The 15527-nt window shown below is 43.5% G+C and overlaps 1 pseudogene; it reads left to right on the top strand.

Moving 5' to 3' along the window:
• The first annotated feature begins 2916 nt into the window (after positions 1–2916).
• Positions 2917–14711, top strand: LOC147445764 (shikimate O-hydroxycinnamoyltransferase-like; annotated as a pseudogene).
• Positions 14712–15527: the final 816 nt, after the last annotated feature.

Below are 15527 nucleotides of genomic sequence, written 5' to 3'. Positions count from 1 at the left end.
CTATCAAAGAGCAAGGCTAGCCAAGGGACCTTAAAGACCTTAGGGTTAGCTTCATTGACGACGTCCAAAGGTTAGTGTTAAAAGTACTTTGACCTTAGGTAATCTAGGGCCGAGCTTGAGGTGGGAACCCTACCCAAGCTTGAGGTTCTTGTCGTGCTTGATGATTAAGGTGCTTGTCGTCCTTGATGACTAAGATGCTTGAGGTACTTGTCATGCTTGTCGACTAGCGAGCTTGAAGTGCTTGTGGGAACATTACCCAAGCTTGAGGTGCTTTGCCATGGTTGTCTCTCATAATTCAAAGGCATCCCTACAAAGGAGGGGGCGAGCCCCAAAGCTAGGGGGATGAGAGAACACACACACACACACACACACACACACACACACACAAGGTAATCCAAGCCTCAAAAGGCACCAAGGACATATGTCAAGCCCCTACCCATGTTACCCTCATGAAGTGCCGAAAGCCTATTGGCTAGCCTCTCAAGGGTTTCAATGATAATTTGGTTGATTTAATTGAATTTTTTTGCATTTATCAAGTCTCTCTCAAAGGGGAAAGGGGGACACTTATCCCATGACTACCCTTGTTTCTTGATATGCATTCTACATCTGATTGGCCAGGCTTGTTGGGGTCCAATGAGCTTCCAAGTTGAGCTAGAAGATGGGGTCAACCAAAGAAAGAAGGGGGGTTCTTAGGGGGTATACTCTCCCTCACACACTCACACACACTCTCATTGTGTGAAGTTTTCAAAGTGCAAGAGCTCCATCTCCTTCTCCAACCTAGTAGAGAAGTTGAGAGCCTACACCAACACTCTTGGCTATGGAATGCAAATCCAACCAAGAGCCATGCTTCAATGCTTAAGCTTGCCATCTTCTCCATCTTCATTACTATGATAATATGTCTGCTAGCAAGAAGAGTGATGATAAATGAGGAATTATTTTTTTCTTCTATGCTTGCTCTTCCGTACCCTCATTCCCCACTAGCTCTCTCCACCTTCGAAGGTGTTTGAGACCTAAGGATTGAGGCTTGGGATAGTTACTGCTTTTTACAAAGTTTATGTTATGCTTGTGATGCATGAAGCTTTCCATATTCATTGCATAACCTAGGTCACAAGGAACACAAAGATTGTATTCTACCAAGTCTCTCTTGATGTGAGAATCTATAACACAAACTCCGGTTGGAGGGGGACCGGATCCACATAAATCCAGTCCTCAATTGTTGTCAACTTCTCTAACTCTCTCTCTGCAAAAGTATTGTTCATGCCAAGTTAATTAAGTGCTATGATTATGCTGCTACCATCAATTAAGTCACCCTCTATGCTCTCAAAGTAGTCTCACAAAAATGCTCTCTTTAATTCTCCTAATTCCTCTACTCTCAATATTCATAGGCCATTTACATTACATAGAATATATCTTCTTTCTACAATCACCTAAGAAAACTTATCTAAAATTTTCCCTATACCCAAATTTTTTGATTGGTACCTTATAGAGGGGTTGCACATCATGGGTAAAGCGTAAAGAACCATTTTTAGTTGGATCTATCAACCAACTATTTGAATATGTAGCCTAAGTACAAATCTCCCATAGAATATATATCTCCCTTTCTGCAAATGCCTAGGAAAACTCATCTACAACTAGCCTTGTATCCAGATTCCTCATTTCTACCTTATTGATGGGTTGCATATCATGGATAAAACGTAAAGAACCATTTATCATTGGAACTGTGAAGAACCACCTATTTGTATACAGCGCATGGGAAGGGTCCATAATACCCTTCTTGATCTTTTTATTAAGAAACTCAACGAGTTTTAAAAAATGATTCTTTGAATCTGGAATAGGTAGAAAGTTCCAAGGTACATGAGAGATAGTAGAGACTCAAGAGTGAAGATTACTATAGAAACAACAATGGAAGGATCTCTACACCCTATCTGATGTGTCTGAAATGCAAAAAAGTTTCAATGTTTGGCATGAATTTCTTCAAAATATATTATTTTAGCTTTTGTCAAACTCTCATCACAACAAACCCTTAGCTCCTTCAAAGAATCATATGTAAACTTATGCCCACTCTTACTCCTATCTTCTGTCCTATTATAAACCTTTATCTTTCGCTTCAATTACTAAATAAGACCATTTTATACAATCTTAGGCGCTTCATTAGACCGTCCCAAATGCTTACTTGAAGAGAGAAAACCCTATTTGATGGCCTCACAAGCTCGCACATGAGGTAGACACACCACGCGTGGGACTACGCTGTAAAGTAGCCCCCTAGCTTGAGAAACCATGGCCACCGTTGTAAATGTGTCATTGTGATATATGCTTCTTTGGCTATTTTTGGATTTTCTTTATCAATATATTGCCATTTTCAGCCCAAGCAAACTAGGAAAGATCCCCAAATTTGTGAGAAACTTCCCTTGTCCTCAAATTACATGTTGAAACCCATGTGTCAAGCACGTTGGATACATTCTTTATAGATATACATGAAACTTGCTATTTTAAGAGGAGATCAACCGCATTAGACTTTCCAAGCAAAATGAGCGTGCCACTTCAAAACACTTGACAATTGTACATTCCTAAATCAAGTTAAGCATTTATTAAGGGCCTCGTCTCTCTAGTAAGTAATGTACACAGTTGGAACCATGGCAACCTCTCACACATATGACATTATGTACATTGTAGCATTTGGTCCCAGGTAGATATTTTATTTTCACATTATACACATGTCAACAACATCAAGTTTTGTGATGGCAGTGATATTGTACTATGCGTTTACTTGGACAACACAGTTAGACTATGGAGCACAGGGAACGGTTACTTGCAAAATAAGCATAAGGAGAGAAATGATGAGGAAAATGTAGCAGCAAAATGATGATGGAAAATGTAGCAACAATTTCGGGTCAAAGCAGTAACCAACCACGCGAGATGACGAGATATGCTCCATCAGATGCTCCATCAGGAGATGACGAGAGATGTCACAGTAGCACAGCACCATGCGAGAGGTGAAAAACGTCACGTGCGTCTTCATTATTTCGCAGCATGGCGTCAAGTAGCACAGCACCACGTAGTTGTCGGGAAGGTGTGGGAGAGAGAGAGAGAGAGAGAGAGAGAGAGAGAGAGATGAGAGAGAGGGTCTCTACGCCTTCTCTAAAGGAAGAGACGCGGCCACTCATCCAATTCTGCATGGCATGCAAAACTCAAAAGCGCTAATACTTTTCTCGGTAATTGTGTGTGTGAGAGAGAGAGAGAGAGAGAGAGAGAGAGAGAGAGAGAGAGACAGAGAGAGAGAGAGACGCATTGATATTTGAAGGGCTAGAGCTTTGAATCATGTTTACAATAAGTTTGTCTATGCTTTGCCAGCTACTTCTATAGAAGGACCCTTGACACAAAACATAATAGAGACGACTTCTTCTCTTATGAGGTTTTGGAGAAGGCACTAGTGCCCTTCTACCCCAGTGGCAGGAAGGCTCTTGAGGTCCTCAAATGATGGACGTATCCACCTTAATTGTATTGACGAGGGTGTGCTTCTTATCGAGGCAAAAATCGATGCCATTATCAATGACTTTGGTGATTTTGCACCACTCTTGCCCTTAAACAACATGTGCCTCATGTGACCTACACGGAAGAGTGACAGCATACTATGTAATTATTATGCACCATACTGGTTTATTTCGTAGTAGTAGTCGACACAAATAACCTATAGAGGTAACATTCTTTCAATGATGATGGGCCTCGCTTGGTGTGGGGATGGAGCACCATGTTTCTAATGGGATCTCCAGTACCGACTTCATCAACACATGGGCAGACATAGCAAAGGGGGGAAGGCATTCGACGTCATCCTTTTATCAACCGTACCCTTTTGCGGATGCGTGACCCATCTACACCAACATTTTCGCACATCGAGTATCAACCTCCCCCTTCACTATTGCCCTCTAGCAAATATGATCGCGGCACTGCAGTACAACCAAATGTAGTGGAAAAATGCAAGAACAAGCTCTCTTCACATCATAATCACAGTGGGCCTACAAATACGAACGACAATGTGGCCTGCAACCTTTTCTTCCTCACTCGAGCACATGTAAAAATTATGGTTGGTTGCTCAATTGCATAAGGTAGTGTTCATATGTCCCGTTTTATAGTGTATTTTTCCCAAAAATCTAGCATTTTGGTTATAGATGCCTATAGACATGATGTATTTTGGCATAAATATGGCTTGCCTCATTGCCTTAATCTTAAAAATTGAGATTATGACAATGCTTTGTTTTGAGCACTCCCAATCACACCCATGCAGAACTTCAACTCTGATGGCTAGCTCTTAGAATAAGTCTCAAGCATTTTCTTTTGTAGCGTGTTAGTCCAATAACAAGTGACGATTTCCGTTACGGTTGTTCATAATTTATTGTAATATTATGTTCATATTTTGTGTAATTTGAACATATTGTAACAAGACTTGATTTTGAGGTGTTTTAGTAATAAATTTTGTTTTCTAGCAAGTTTTTGTCGTTTTAAAGTTAGTCCACTGTGTAGAAGGATGTGTGGATTATTTTCGTTCGAATTTTTTTTTTGATCCGGAAGGCACTTTCTGGGGCATTTTTGAAGGCGTTAACGTGAGATTTTGAAAAAGTGATGTATGAAGCGATTGAAGCTTGCGTTATAAGGAACAACTTTGGTTCTTTGAGTCTTTAGAGATTTTGATGTTTTGATGCTCGTTGAGGGCCAAAGATCAAGAAAAAAGTTGGATTTGCTGTTTTTGCATCGTTTTTGTAGAAAATGCTCTTTTGCAGGTTGATTTTTAGCAAATCAGAGCAGGCTATGGAAATTTTCCATCACATAGCCGTCGAAGAGCGCAGAGAGGGCAACAAGATTGTGTGAGACGGACTTGGGCTGTTTTGGCTCCGTTTGGGAGTTATGTTCAGTTGAAGACAACTCAAAAATCTAACCTCTACGGATCGCTTCGCGATCACGTTTTTACCTTGTTCTCGTAGGTATATTGGCGCGCAAGTCGAGTCGACCGAACGCCAAAAATAGAAAAGCGGCTATTTTAAGAGGTCGCAGGCTTTTGGAGGAGAAAGGAGAATAGAAGGACGGGTGGTGCGTTTTGTGGGGATTCACCGATTTCTCTTCTGCGAGTGCGAGTGCGAGTGCGAGTGAGACGCTGCATGCAAGCGAATTGAAGCTCGGGGGTGGTCGAGAGGTTCGAGCTCCGTACAACGGAGTGCACCCATATATTTTGCTCCTCTGTTGTATCAAACACTATCAATACAAAGATTTCTTCCTCTGTTTTGCTATCTATCTCTATTATTCGGTTCCCGTGACACATATTCACTGTGTGGTGCTACATTTAAGGTGTTTTCTAGGGAAAATTGTTGATATTGAGCACTCTAGTTTTGGCAAGTTGTGGAGCTGCAAGCGAAGGCAATGAATGGAACAAGAGGGGTGACATACACCACATACGAGGCAGTGGCAACACATATGTGGAGGTGTGTGTCAAGGACACGCGGTGTCAAGAGTTTTTTGGAGCAAGGGATTGCGCATATGTTCATACCCATGCATGGTGCATCAAATAAATTATTGCCCATTTTCCAGAGCCAGGTGGTTACGTGGGGCCCACATGTGTACAGGTAGGACAGGGTGTACATAGTGCATCGATTTTCACTATCACTAGTACCAGTATGTTTTTTCTACAATAATGAGGAGTTTATAGCGCGTAAAACTTCTCGAGGAAGCTATCCGCGGGCCGACGACGTGAGGTCAACAGGTGCGTCAGATGGCATCTAGTGGCGTCAGGAGGGCGAACGGGGTCAGTACTTGCACGTGGATAAGTACAGATACAACGTGGGTGTTTTCTTGTGAGAGTTATGCAGAAAGGTCATCATTAGGATCACTTTTTGGGGCCACTTCACGTGGTTGCGAGACGCATTATTGGAAAAAGCTCAGTGCCAGGTGTGCGGATGATGCAAAAAGGTGACAACTATGCACTGCGAGGTCAGTTTTTGGCCTGTTCGGGGTCCGTTTGAGGTCATCTAAAAGGCCAAGGGTGACCAACTAATAAAGCTAAGTGTGGGAACTGAAAAAAGAGAGAGAAGACCAGAAAAAACGTGGAGAAGAGAGGAGGAACAGCCGCAGCTGTGTTTTTGCTCATTTTGGAGCCTGTTTTGGCCGTAAACTGCTCATCCGAGGTCGGATTTGAGCACTTTCACATTGTAGACTGGGGTTTTGGGCCGTTCCGGACGCGATGGCGTTGTCCATTTTGCCAAATTCCCCACTCTTTTCCTGCTGTTTTTCTGTGTAAGTTTCTCCTATGAGCAAAGTTTCTGCTCTATTTTGTGATTGTATCTGGCTTATTTTACCCATATTGTGTGAGCTATTTGCCCCATTGGTGTTGGCCCAAGCTCAATTGTATCTAAACATCAGAAATTCTCCTCTTTTGAGCTGAGTTTTTTGGGTGTGTGTGTGTGTGTGTGTGTGTGTGTGGAGTGGGCAAGTGGATAGTCTCTCTCCTCTCACTCCAGAGGTGTGTTCCTTGTCTCGGCCAGGTGTGTTGTGTAAGCCGAGTGGTGCCCCATAGTGTGTATGTGTATCTTCCCAAGAGTGTGTGTCGGGTCGTTATAGAGGCGTTGTGTGTGTTTTCATCCCGCTCACATTCTTTTGGCGCCCCCACGGAGGATCTTCTTCGAGTACCTTCTGCTTCGAGCTTCAAGCTTCGAGATTCGGGATTACAGGTTACAGGTTACAGGTTACAGGAACAGGTACAGGTACAAGTGATTCACACAGGTACAGGTAGCTGGAGTACAGTGATATACTAGCAGTGATGTCACTTGCAGTTGTTGTGGGTATGCATCACTTGGCGCCTATTTGAGCGCATTGTCTGCTGGATTGTACGTTACTTGTGGAAACTGCCATTGTACGCATTTGTGGAGCCATACTTGGTTGTATTTGGCAGTCCCAGCCATTTCTGAGACTTGGTCTAGAAGATAGTCATTTCTGAGACTTGACTATACGCGATTTGCATTAGCCTTCGTGTGAGGGTCGATAGCGTGAGGTTTTTATTGAGCTGGGGGATTCTCAAATGTGGAGATCCTTTCGGTGATACAGGTAGCTGGAGCACCCTTTTTGTGACCTCGCCATAGGCTATGTACTAGTGAGTCCTACTTGATGCTCGGGTTCTATTGTTGACAGTTTATGCATACATAGACAGTCTATATTTTGGGTTCCTACTGCTCTACTTCTGGGGAAACTCTATCGAAATTTTCCCAAGTTATGATGGCTGGTTTTTTGGTATTTTGAGCCATTTATGCTGTTATGCTGCTGAAATTTTGGCAAAATCAGAGGTTGAATCAGGTGTGTCTTCTTGGGAGCTTCATGGTTGGCTTTAATGGATGATCAAAATGGCGCTCAGTTCACTCCTTTTCATTTAACTCAAAGAATTCAGATTAGTGTTCATGTGTCCAGGAAGATCTTTTTCCAGCAGCGCATAGTCTTTATGTTTGGGCCAAGAAGATTGAGAGAGATCCTGGAATGTCCTTTGCCTGTTGTAATTCCGATGATCAACTATGAAAACTCATTTGATGTGCATGTGTTTGTTCTCATCTAAAGCTGAGCTCCATTGAGGTTTCTGGGGACTGGGTAGTAAAAAGTTTTGGGTTCTTGCACGTGTGTTCAAAGGGGTTCTACAAGCATTGTAACTTGGGTAGCCATGGCTTTCTCTTATCCGGAGTTTCATGGAAGAAGTGATGAAGATGTGGAAGAATTTTTGGAAAAGATGGAGGTTGCCTGCATTAGCAACCAGATTCATGACCCTGCGCAGATGTTACGCCTTCTCCAAATTTGTTTGAAGAATGATGCACGAGTTTGGTCTAAAGCATTTGAAGAGGAGTGGCGTGTGGCTGATCCACCTGTAAGGTTGAGTTGGGACAATCTACGAGCAGGGTTGGAAGTGGAGTTTGTGAAGATAGAAGATCCTGACAAGGTGTGGCAAGAAGTACAGGCTTTGGTGCAGAAGGAAGGTGAGCTAGTAGATGCGTACATACGTAAGTTTTCATTGGCATGGGAGCGAATGTGCAAGGCTTTAGCACCACAGGTACCCCCGCCTAACATGATGAAGAAGGACAGGTTCTTGGCTGTTCTTTGGGAGAATATACGTTGGAGAGTGGAGCTAAAGAAGCCTAGGACATATGAGGATGCACTAGAGGTAGCAAGGAACAAAGAGTGGAAGCTGAGGAAAATGAGCCAGTTAGGGGTGGAGTCTTTGCCAATGAGGTATGAATTTCAGCCTATAGAGTCTTTACAAGGGCGCATGTCAGGGGTTCATCATGAACCAGTGGTTCCTGTTACTACTCAGGTTATGCCAGCAGTGGTCACTACAGCAGTGCAAGATGATGGGCTAAGGCAAGACATGAGGCAAATGGTAGATTTGATGAAGAATCTCAGCCTAAACATGCTAGGTCAAGTGGGAAATAATCGAGGTCGAGGGAGGTATGCAAATCAGCCAGGAGGTGAAGAAAGACCTAGGAATGGTGTTGGACAAAGCAATGGTAGGTTTTGGAGGCAGACGCCCACCTGTTACAATTGTGGAGAGTTGGGTCACATCAGCCTGCAATGTGATAAGCCACCAAGGATGGGGGGAGACATGTATCCATTGCCAAGACAGGTGCTAACTAGGTCAAATGATTATGGCATCGAAATCAAGGGAGATGAAGGAACCAGTGGACTGACCCAGGAGGAAAAGGGAAAGACAAAAGTGCTAAGTGTAGTCACCTTGGAGAAGGCATCAAAGCTAGAGGATACATTAGTGATGCCTATTGGGAAGAGGACCACAGAGGATAAGGAAGGAAGAAGTGCCCCAGGTCCTAGTAAGAAGAAAGGAAAGAGCCATGAAGGTGAGGATGTCAAGGCCAAGAGGAAAAGGAGAGCTCGTCGAAAGTTTCATGTTTCAGATTTTCCACTAGGGGATGGGCAATTAAGCTATGACTTGAAGGAGGATCTGACGAGCAGGAAGGCAGATGTTACTTTTGGACAGCTTATAGAGATGGTGCCTAAGCTAAAGCGACAGTGGAAGAGGATGGTTAACCCAATGGAGAAAGAGCCAGAGAGAGGTTCAGTAAAGGTGTTGGCAATGGATGAGCTACCAGACATTTGTCCAATAGTAGATGTGTGGCATAAAAGGAAAAATTTGGGACAAGGTTATGTGGATGGCGGAGCCCAAATATGCGTCATAACACACTCATGCGTTGAGAAGATGGGTCTCACAGTGGCTGGGGTGTCAGGGTTTTGGATTAGATTGGCAAACCATCAAAAAGTAAAATGCTTGTGTGTTGTAAAGAGCTTAGAAGTGGAAGCATATGATGCAAAGGCAGTGGTTGATTTTCATGTGATGCCAGCAGGGTTGGGAGCATATCCTATTATACTGGGCAGACCATGGTTATGTGCAGTGGGAGCTGTTCAAAATTGGCGACATGGTACGATTAGCCTCTATGGAAAGACAGGTACCAAGAAGCTTTATAATATGGACACAAGGAAACTATTAGAGGAGCTTTATGAAGATGAGGATGAGTCTAGTGATGAAGACTCTTCCACGGTGACAGATGAGGACAGTGATAGCAATACCAGCAGTGATGAGGATGCTGATGTTGCATTTCTTTTGATGGATAAAGAAATCCAGGAGTGTGGTTTAGTCGCATTTGCGAAGGAAGTTGAAGATGAAAGTGAAGGGCCTTATGAAGTGATTGAAGGGCTGATGCAAACCAAGATTGAGTTGTCAAAGAAGCAGCAATTAATGACACAAATGATTAGTGGAGACCTCTCAGCTATGGAGAAGGATATATATTTGCACATGCTGGCTAGTTTTCCTGATTTGTTCATTACTTCATATGAAGAGATCAGAGGGTTCAAGGGCAAAGAGATGCATATAGAGCTGAAAGAAGGTGCTAAGCCAGTGCGGCAAAGGCTAAGAAGGATGGGTCAAGAGCAAATGGAAGCCTTGCGGGTAGAGGTGGACAAGTTATTGAAGGCAGGGTTCATAGTCCCTGTGGAGACCACAGAATGGGTGAGTCCAATAGTAGTCAGTCCAAAGAAGGATGGGAAGTGGAGGATTTGTGTAGATTTTAAACCCTTAAATGCAGCCACTAAGAAGAACCCATATCCTCTTCCATTCATCGATCAGATCTTGGATTCAGTGGCAGGTTATGAGAGGTACAGTGTGTGTGATGGTTTTTCAGGCTATTTTCAATTGAAGATTGCTCTTAAAGACCGCACAAAGACAAGTTTTATTACGCCATGGGGCTGCTATTGCTACACAGTATTTCCATTTGGGTTGTCAAATGGACCTTCCTTCTATCAAGAGAGAGAAAATTGGGTGTTGGAACCATTCATTGGTAGTTGTGTTAAAGCTTTTATGGATGACTTCTGTGTCTATAGTAGTAGGGCTGATCACCATGAGAAGCTGCAGATGGTATTGGCTCGATATGATGAATGTGGAGGACAACTAAATCCAAAGAAATGTCATCTAGCACAGCCAAGGGTGAAGTTATTGGGCCATATGGTGTCAGAAAATGGCATTGAGGCTGATCCAGATAAGGTGAAGTCTATTATTCTTCTTCCATCACCTATGAGTACGAAGCAATTGGCAACCTTTATACACAAAGTGAAGTACATGGCACGGTTTATTCCATTGTCTTCGCAGCTTCTTTATCCATTACAGCAAGTGGCAAGGCATGATCCATTGCAATGGGATGACAAGTGTGAAGAAGTGTTTCAAGAGGTTAAAGAGGTGTTAGGGGGGTTGTCAGCCATGCAGGCTCCTGATTGGGAGAAAGTTTTTTATGTAAATCCATCAGTGGGGGATGATGCCATTGGATCCATGCTATTGCAAAAGTGGAAGGGCAGCCATTATATGAGGCCAGTGTATTGTGCAAGCCGAGTGAAGTTGGTAGCGGAGAGAAAGTTATCGGAAGTAGAGCTAGTGATGGCCAGTGTAATATTTGCTTGTCGACGATTTCGTCATTACTTGCTACCACGGCCTTTTGTTTTCTTGACGAGTTATGCCTTTTTGCCACAATTAATTAATGGTATTAACATGTCAAATGTGGTGAAGAAATGGGTAATTGAACTGCAAGAGTTTGAGTTCTCTTTTCTAGTGGAAGATAGTACAAGGGCTACCCTAGTTGATTTGTTGACCTGCAAGGAGAATCCCCTTATTGTTAAGGAAGAGGTGGTGAGAAAGGTAGTTGAAGAAGTGCCACAGATCAGCAATGCACATGTGTTGTTCTTTGATGGTTCATACAGAAAGAGCCATGATGCAGCTTCAGGGGGTATAGCACTTTATGATCCAGAGGGGAAGCTAGTATGCAAGAGAGGGTTCAAATTGGATGCGCATAGTAACAATGAGGCTGAATATTCTACATTGGAAGCCGGATTACACATTTGCTTGAAGCATGGGGTTCGAAGGTTGAGCATAAAAGGTGATGCCTTGTTAGTGGTGAAGCAAGTGCTGGGTGTGTGGAAGAGCAAGAACACCTCATTGAAGGAAATGTGCTTCAGAATTAAAGGCCTGTTAAAAAAGTTTGAAGCATGGAGCATCAGACACATTGAACGTGCTCTAAATGGAGAGGCACATGAAGCAGCTCAAGGCATGATTGGGGAGCTATTCATGTTGAGGACCAATTCACCTCTTTATCATGGCCGGGAAAGTTTGGCTCAAGAAGAGGAGTTTTTGCTAACAGGAATCATTCCAAAGGAGATTCAGACGTCTAAGAAGTATGGCTTTGTGCGTAGAGCATACAGGTACAAATTGATTGGTGATGTCTTATACATGAAAGGGGCTGATCTCGTGTTGAGATGTGTACCTTGGCGGGAGGAGCTTTACAGAGTGTTGGAAGAGAAACATGAAGGCGCATGTGGTGGCCATTTTGCTCTAAATATCACCTTGCATAAGATTTTGCAAGAGGGGTATGTATGGCCTAGTTTGCACAAGGATGTTCACCATTGGTGTAGGTCTTGCAATAGGTGTCAAGCATTTGGGAAGAGAGTGTTGAAGCCAGAGCTACGAAAAACCATTATGGCGTTTGATGTGTTTGAAAAGTGGGGGATTGATGCAATAGGCCCGTTACCTATCACAAGCAGGGGCAAAAGCTATATCTTGACGACAGTGGACTATCTCTCTAGATGGGCAGAGGCTATAGCAGTAAAACAGATCACTGCAAAGGATGTGGCAAAATTTGTGTATGATGAAATATGTTGCAAGTTTGGGGTGCCATTAGAGCTACTTTCAGATAAGGGGCCAGGATTTAGAGCTAAACTGCTAGACTTCTTATGCACAAAGATGAAGATTAGGCACCAGCATACCACTCCTTATTACCCACAGTGTAATGGCTTAAATGAAAGATTCAATGGTGAGTTGGTACAGATTCTTTCAAAAGTGACAGAGCACCAAGGAAAGAATTGGGTTTTGGAATTGCCTAGTGCATTATGGGCTTACCGTACTTCGGTGAAGACAGGTACAGGGTTTACTCCATTTCATTTGGTGTATGGAAAAGAAGCACTATTGCCTGTGGAAGTAGAGTTGCCTGCGGTCAAGATGTTAGAGAAGTTGCTTGGGCCGCCTAGTGATGCATTCAAAGAGAGGCTCTTGCAGTTACAAGAGGTCCAATTGGATAGGATGAGCGCATTGGAGCATTATGGGCAGATGCAGGATAAGGCTTTGGCAAAGATAAATGAAAAGTTCAAAAGTAAGGGTATCAAGAAACATGACTCGGTTTTGCGCTACAACAGTAAGCTGGACAGCACCTTCCAAAAGAAGTTTCAAATTAAGTGGGAAGGCCCTTTCAAGGTAGTAGAGTGTTTTCCAAATGGCACATATCAGCTGGCTAACCTGGATGGTGTTCTACATAAGTCAAGGGTAAATGGGTTGCGTCTTAAGTTGTATCATGCCAGGTTGATGATGGTGGAGCAAGATGAGTTTTTTGAAGAGCGAGTGATGTCTGTGAGGGATGACGAGACCTGTGATGCGGCGAGTCTCATATCTCTCTTTGCTGCTGCTGATCATGAATGATCTAGCAGGCTAGGGGGTGGGCAAATTATGTCAGGAGTTTTTTGGAGCAAGGGATTGCGCATGTGTTCATACCCACGCATGGTGCATCAAATAAATTATTGCCCATTTTCCAGAGCCAGGTGGTTACGTGGGGCCCACATGTGTACAGGTAGGACAGGGTGTACATAGTGCATCGATTTTCACTATCACCAGTACCAGTATGTTTTTTCTACAATAATGAGGAGTTTATAGCGCGTAAAACTTCTCGAGGAAGCTATCCGCGGGCCGACGACGTGAGGTCAACAGGTGCGTCAGATGGCATCTAGTGGCGTCAGGAGGGCGAACGGGGTCAGTACTTGCACGTGGATAAGTACAGATACAACGTGGGTGTTTTCTTGTGAGAGTTATGCAGAAAGGTCATCATTAGGATCACTTTTTGGTGCCACTTCACGTGGTTGCGAGACGCATTATTGGAAAAAGCTGAGTGCCAGGTGTGCGGATGATGCAAAAAGGTGACAACTATGCACTGCGAGGTCAGTTTTTGGCCTGTTCGGGGTCCGTTTGAGGTCATCTAAAAGGCCAAGGGTGGCCAACTAATAAAGCTAAGTGTGGGAACTGAAAAAAGAGAGAGAAGACCAGAAAAAACGTGGAGAAGAGAGGAGGAACAGCCGCAGCTGTGTTTTTGCTCATTTTGGAGCCTGTTTTGGCCGTAAACTGCTCATCCGAGGTCGGATTTGAGCACTTTCACATTGTAGACTGGGATTTTGGGCCGTTCCGGACGCGATGGCGCTGTCCATTTTGCCAAATTCCCCACTCTTTTCTTGCTGTTTTTCTGTGTAAGTTTCTCCTATGAGCGAAGTTTCTGCTCTATTTTGTGATTGTATCTGGCTTATTTTACCCATATTGTGTGAGCTATTTGCCCCATTGGTGTTGGCCCAAGCTCAATTGTATCTAAACATCAGAAATTCTCCTCTTTTGAGCTGAGTTTTTTGGGTGTGTGTGTGTGTGTGTGTGTGTGTCTGTGTGGAGTGGGCAAGTGGATAGTCTCTCTCCTCTCACTCCAGAGGTGTGTTCCTTGTCTTGGCCAGGTGTGTTGTGTAAGCCGAGTGGTGCCCCATATTGTGTATGTGTATCTTCCCAAGAGTGTGTGTCGGGTCGTTATAGAGGCGTTGTGTGTGTTTTCATCCCGCTCACAGCGGGTTGAGTGAGAAACAAGAGACAAAATTGTACATAGCAATAAAAGAGAGGAGCCGATTGCAACCAGCCTTGCCAAGAGGCTACTTTGGCAATGCCATCTTCACTGCCACACCCATGGCACAAGTCGGTGAGCTAGGCAAAGGCCCACTAAGTGTGGGTGCCCAAAGGATTAGGGAGGCCGTCGCACGTATGGAGGATGAATATTTACTATCACCACTTGATTATTTGGAGCTATAACCTGGCCTATAGTTTCTTGTTCAAGGTGCACACACCTTTCGCACTCCTAATGTCCGTTTCACCTCTTGGACCCACCCTTCCATCCACGATTGCGACTTTTGGTTGGGGCTGCCCCATCTTCATGGGCCCTGCTGGCATCCCATTTGAAGGCCTCGCTTTCATGCTTCCTAGACCCTTTGGTGGTGGTGCCCTCTCCATTTCCCTTGCCCTTGCCTCCCACCATATGCCCACCTTTGAGAAACTTTTCTACCAGTTTTGACTGTCTCCATTGCCCCTAGTACTCTTTTTTTGTACGAAATGGGCATGCTAACTTTTGTATAAGTATTTTTAGCTTGCATGGTCCTTCTCTTAATTCTCTAAGATTGCTTCAATGGGCATGTGAGTTTCTCTCGTTTTAAAACACCCGTGTGATTCTTCACCTTGTTTGGCTAGCCAAAGCTTTACAAGATTGACCTTGCTATGCTTTTTTTTATTGAAATGCATTTTCATTAATTAAGGTCCACTTTTGACACCTAGTTTCCAAATGCAAGAAAAGCATATCCACATGTTGCATGGAGAGGAAGAGATCTTAGGATGATTAATATTTTTCAAAAATCCTTGCATGGAGAGCATGTTGATTTGTGACATTTTGCCTTCAATGTGTTGATTTGGGCAAGACTTCATTACATTCTAGGATTACAAAAGTATGGGCAGCATTTTATTGTCACGTAAGATATTCCAATCCATGTTGACATTAGTCTGGTGTTCTTAAAACTTACATTCTTGCCATTCATTTTAATTTCTTTCGCTACTCATTTCTCTTATAATCTTGATCGTCGAGGCCTTGATCTGGGTCAACAATAATTACTGTCGATGTTATGCATTTCAATGTAGTTTTAAAGCTCAGCTTGGACTTCACCTTGGATGTGTGTGTGTGTTGTGAAGGGTGGGGGGTAGATAGATAGATAGATTTCATTATCGTCCTCGGAGGTCAAATATGACCTATGGGACAATCAGTAAAACATGTACAATAGAGGTTTCTCTATCTAAGAGGGTACAACGTCTGTAATAACACATGTAGATGTTTGGGGGGGGT

This window comes from Adiantum capillus-veneris, chromosome 12 (genome assembly GCF_014529385.1).
Source record: "Adiantum capillus-veneris isolate H3 chromosome 12, ASM1452938v2, whole genome shotgun sequence".
In the NCBI taxonomy this organism is placed as follows: Eukaryota; Viridiplantae; Streptophyta; class Polypodiopsida; order Polypodiales; family Pteridaceae; genus Adiantum; species Adiantum capillus-veneris.
Note: the sequence above shows the minus strand (reverse complement) of the source record. Positions and strands in the feature narration are given on the sequence as shown.